Raw genomic sequence first — 6,000 nt, 5'->3', positions numbered from 1 at the left:
CACTCTAACCACTGCACCACCGAGGCTCGTGGTGTGGGAATTGAGATTTTGCAATATCCTTCCCCTACCATGCCCACCAAGCCACGCCCATAAAACTGGTAGTTAAAAAAAAAAGGATTTCACCACTGGTTGAGCTCCCTCAATGCAGGGTTGCACTGATGGGACTCGTTGGTGAAGACAGAGAAAGTCCCAGAGAAGAAACTGAACTGAAGGTAGGGGGGAGAGAGAGAGTTCAGTTAGGCTACTTGTGCCTCTGTCATAGTCTGAGCCAGGGGTCTCCAACCTTGGCAACTTTTAAGACTTGTGGACTTCAACTCCCAGAGTTCCTCAGCCTGCTTTGCTTCAACACCCAACTCTGGGAGTTGAAGTCCATAAGTCTTAAAGTTGCCAAGGTAATACAAGGTACCTACACGGGGAAGTTACTGAAAATGGAATGATGTGGCCTTGTGACATTTCACTGACATAGATCTGGAAAGGAATGCAAGCTCCAGAGGGCTTGTCCTCCGGTGGGAGACAAAAACCATCTTAGTTTCCTCCCATATTGACTAAAAAGCTAAAAAGTTAGGGTCAAGCACTGGAAGCATCTTTCACCAGAGAACACAACCTGCTAAATGAAAGCGCCAGAATTTGAGTCATAACTAACTGGCCAGCTTTTGAGACTAGATGACCAGTTTCCAAGGAAAAATGCAGAAGCTGCTTAAGCAAAGCAGGCAGGATCGCAGTGAACACAATTTCCTGAGATGGAATTGAAGGTCATTTTGGCCCCCTAGAAAATGTAACCTTTGTTTGACATAGGCTACATTAATGAAAGGTGCCTGAGTGACTTGGTCCCTGAATTTTTGTCTCCTACCAGATGTCCTTTTATCAATTCCAGCATAATCACACTTTGGACAATTGTTGGAAGGCTCTCGTCTGAATTTGTGGGAACAAAACTATGGAGCTCTTGAGAAAAACCACCTTCAAGTATTTTCTCAGCTTCCCATTTTGGAGATTTGGGAGATTTATCTCAAAGATAAAATGCAGACTTTGCTATTGCTGGCTTCATGCTGAATCAGAGCATGGGATTGAAAACTCTGGTGACTGGATTTTTGTACATGATTTTTCCCCCTTTGGTGAGAAGAAAAATCATATATTTATGAATAGTTAGCCAAAATAATAATTATAAGGAAAGGCCATTATATTTTGTATCATGTCCCTAGAGGCAAAAGGGTCACGTTATTGCAAACATCTGGCAGTTTTAAGGAGAGTGGCATGGGGTTGGGTTAAAGTGACAAGGTTTCATTTGGGGCAAAAGAGCAAGAGACGAGGAACTCCCCCAGACCCATGGGTGAGCTATTGCCCAAACAGGAGGGGGGGCACGTGGGGTACGAAAATGGTGCTCCACCCCAGAGCACCCAATTTGCACTGAAAGATGTTGAAAGGAAATACAGGGTGTCCTGAATAAGCCACACCCACAGTCAGTGTTCCCTCTAATTTTTTTTTGGGGGGGTGGAAAAGTATAGTGTCTGAGCGGCAGTCCCTTCGGGACTGGGCTGCACAGAAATAATAAATTAAACAAACAAACAAACAAATAAAAAACCCACCCTGTTTTGTCTCAGAGAATTTCAAAATAAAATACTGTACTGTGTGTCTATAACTGAGCTCATAATAGGGCAACTCTATCAATATCAAAATGCCACTTAAATAGTTGAGCTCATTTCAAACTAGATTTTGATTTTCTTTCTCTCTTCCTTACTACCAATCTTTTTCTTTCTCTTTTCCTTCCTCTCTTTTTTCTGTTTCTCTCTCTTCCTCTCTCTCTCCTTCCCTCTCAGTCTTTCCCTCTCGGCTTCTGGGCAGGTTTGGAAAACTATGAGTTGATGATGATTTTTAAGTGAGCGATTGCTCACTGCTCAGCTTAGAGGGAACTATGTCCACAGTGTGGTAGTAAAAATTTTGGTAGCCCTTCACTGCCCAGATCCCATCTTGTCCAAAGAAATCAGAAAAAAGCCTCTGAGAAATTATCTTATGTGAATCTCTTTGAAAGAAGCAGGCTGAGGTAGCATGGTAGACTGAATAGCTCCATTTTGTAGTTGGTTACTGCAAGCTGCAAAAAAAAATTTTTTTAAGCTTCAGTCCTAATGATACACCAAACCCAGGAATGCTTAGGTAACCAAAGAACCTTTCTGTGGAAGGAGGCTGTCACTCCTTCAGACTTGCTTCCTAGGCTCAGGGACCTTAGAGGGATCTGGGATCCACATCCTCAAGTAAAAGGACCACCACCACCACCACCACTTCATATTCTGAACAGCCCTTGGAGAGAATCCTTCTAAGCCTTTCCCCCATTGCTTTCTAGCATCTCCCCAGACCCACTCAGCAACCCATTTGAACAGCAAGAGGCGTTGACTCTGCCTGTGACCAAATCATTCACTCGGGTGCCGTGAGGAGAACAGCCCCATGCTGGCTAGCTAGCTAATAATACCTGTCTTGAGGGCTGGAATTGAGGGGAGGGGGGCAGTGGCTGGTGTTTTCTAAAGCTATGCCTGCTTTTTACAGTTTTCATGAATGCCCCCTTTCACCAGCCAGCAGGGGAAAACTGACATACCTGTCACTCCCCAGAGATAGAAATTAATCTCTCTTGAACTAATGCTGGCTTTGGCTCTTCCAACCTCTTTAATGGCCATTTCATAGAAAGGCAACAACACGCCAGACGTCAGCAGAATTCCAGCTAACCCCATAGGCTGAACGTGGTCAAATAGCTGCCTCCAGTCCCCGGGATTCTAGGAGGGGATCTTTCCTGTCCGCTAGGAGGTCCACACTCCACAGACCAGCCCATTATGGAAAGCACAGGTCCTGGGCCAGGACAAAGCAGGGACTGGACAGGCCAATATGTTTATATGGACCATCAGTCAGGCCTTAGGGAGTTTAAGGAAAGGTCTGGGATGTCCATCTCTCAGGGCTGCACTGGACAGAAATGCAGAAGCATGTGTAGGAGTTGCTAAGCTAGGACGAGGGAATACTTGAGTGACAGGCATCAATGGCAGATCAGGGTCAAAAAGGTTCCTTCTGTTTGCAAAGGGTCACACCTGTGTGGTTGCAACACTTGGTGACAGGGGGAGGAGAAATGACCTCTAATCCAGCCTGACTAGAGGCTGCCATCTGTTGGAGCTGGGTAACAGTAACAGAGTTGGAAAGGGCTTTGGAGGTCATTTAGGCCAACCCCCTGTTCATGCAGGAGACCTAGACCAGGGTTTCGAACCTTTCTGATCAACAAGCTCAGTGTCTTAGCCACTGAGCCACCTAATCTCTTTAGTGCCCTGTCCTGATCGAGGGACAATTTCTAACAGGACACCCACAAAGTGAATGGGGTGTGTGTGTCCTTACAGTATTCACATTGCCTGGTTTTAAGCGGAGCCTCAGATGGGAAATTAACCACAGTGAAGTTTCAGAGAAGATTGGAGACAAATGGTGTGGCTATTTGCCCTCTGATCCTGGGCATCAGCAGCCCTGGCACATTCTCCAAAGGATAAAGCTTTGCTGGCTGAGGAACTCTGGGAGTTGAAGTCCACAGGTCTTAAAGTTGCCAAGGTTGGAGACCTCTGCTTTAAATGGTGTCTGCAAACAAACAAACAAACAAGCAGAACTCAACAAAGTTCAGGGCACTTAAATGAAAGGGAGAATGGGGAGAGAAAATGTTCCCTGGAATTCTGGAGAATTTGATTGGGGATGCTTTATTCCATTTATGGGATAAAGCATGAATTTAAACATGCCTGGGATAAACATACTGTATATCCATCCTAAGATAAAATACAGGAAATAGTATAAGGGCAGACTAGATGGACCATGAGGTCTTTTTCTGCTTCAATCTTCTGTTTCTAAACAAGACACCATCTCAGGGGTTGCCACAAAGAAGGGGGAGTCAAGGTATTCTCAAAAGCACCGGAGTGTAGATCAAGAAGCAATGGGTGGAAACTAATCAAGAGAAGAGAGAAGTGGAACAGATTGTCTCCAGAAGTTGTGAATGCTCCAACACTGGAAGTTTTTAAGAAGCTGTTGGGTTTGTCTGAAGTGGTGTGGGGTTTCCTGCCTAAGAAGGGGGTTGGACTAGAAGGTCCCTTGCAATTCTGTTATTCTATTCTACTCTTCACAAAGAACGCTCTGTCTCTCTGCAAATCTGACCCTCTTCCTACTTTCTTCTAAAAAGAGGTGACCAGGTGCGTATCATCTCCTTGGAAGCAGTTTTGCCATGTACACAAATGGCCAGGTACATAGACTTCGTCTTAAGGTAACAGGATGCAGTGCAAGGAGAATTGCATCAGTCCATTCAACCTTCCTCCTGTGGCTCCTTTGGGCGTTCCACGGAAGCCACTCCATTGGTTAATAGCTTTCACGCATGGGGGGTTGGGGGGGGAGAAATTCCCTTGATAAATATTATTAATACCGAGCTTCATCGAAGTCCACAGGATTTACTCCTAAAGTGTTCAAAACATTAAACGAAGATCCAACTTTAAAAAAAAAAAATTCAAAGCGCGCTTGCTGTTTGTCAAGCTACCAGTCAGAATTCTTTGCTCCTTGACCGCAGCATTTAACATTGATCTGAAATTAATATTTTATTTTAATAAAGAATACAATGTCAAACGATTTTAAAAGAAATCAAGCCTGGATGGGAGAATCGGGGCTTAAACGGCCCTTTAAAAAATTAAACAAAATGGAAAGTAAAATATTTGGGGGGGAAATGTATTTGTGTGTGGGAGAGAGAGTCCATTTCTTTCCCTCACGAGAACAAAGCCTGTGCCGTTTTTTGGCTGAGTCTTTGGGAGCCTCTTGAAGGCTTCCTCAAGCCTCCCTCCTCATCTTTTAGGCATCGCCAAAGTAGGAAGAGAGAGAAGCCGGGCTGGGAAATAGGTCCACGGAGAAGGCGGCATACAAATCAATCAATCAATCAATCAATCAATCGAATAGATAGATAGATAGATAGATAGATAGATAGATAGATAGATAGATAGATAGATAGATAGATAGATAGATAGATAGTGGTTCAATACGGCGCACCGTTCCAGAACCGGGCAGTGTCTTGCCGGTTCCGGGTTCCTGACCTCGTCCTTCGACGGGGCTTTGGCCTATTTGAACGGATCCACGCATTTGATGATGTGCGTTCTTCGCGCGCGCCTGTGGATGCTGTTCACGCGAAAGGGCGACGCGCGTTCTCCAGCGCCTTTGGGGGTTCGCAGAAGAAGAGGGAGGCGAAGGGGGACTCCTTCCTCTTGTGCTCAGGCCCCCGAGCCGCAGTTGCTTCGCCAGCCTCCACTTTGATCGGGGCCCGATTGCCGTGTTGGCGCTGGGTACGGTCAATCCGCTTCGCTTTGCGCCTTGCGGCCCATTCCGCTCCAGGTTCGCTTCGACTGCTCGTTTCACCTCCTGTGCAAAAACTAACCGCCCCTCTGTTGCTTCCTTGTTTCTTTGTTTTCAAGGAGTCAACGAATGCACAGGGTATATTTTTATAGAGAGAATAAAGAATATACAATATATTGTATATTCTTTATTCTCTATATAAAAATATACCCTGTGCATTCGTTGACTCCTTGAAAACAAAGAAACAAGGAAGCAACAGAGGGGGCGGTTAGTTCACACACACACACACACACACACACAAATCACAACTGGAAGCCCTTTTTGGCTAAGGGGAAAAAGCGGTGCCCTTCAACTGCACAAGCCAAGTCGTGATGAGTTCGCCCAGTTAGTCCCGCGCAGCTTGACAGATAAATAATTTGCTTAGCTGGACCTTGGTTTCAGCCTTAAAATCCGTCTTCCTTAGCGAGCGGGGGGTCCAAAAGCAGAGCCGCCGGAAAGACTGCAGCAGAGCTAAATGGCAGCCCCAACTGTGCGTCTCGAGCTCCCGCTAGATAATCGGTAACGTTCCCAAAATTGCTCGTTTGTTCCGTCGTTAATCGGCGTTTTCTTTGCCATTGCAAATCGCTTTTATGGATGGGGCTCGATGGATAGGACGTGAAGCGGCCTTAC

The sequence above is a fragment of the Erythrolamprus reginae genome, chromosome 2 (genome assembly GCF_031021105.1).
Source record: "Erythrolamprus reginae isolate rEryReg1 chromosome 2, rEryReg1.hap1, whole genome shotgun sequence".
Classification (NCBI taxonomy): Eukaryota; Metazoa; Chordata; class Lepidosauria; order Squamata; family Dipsadidae; genus Erythrolamprus; species Erythrolamprus reginae.
This window is presented reverse-complemented; position numbering follows the sequence as displayed.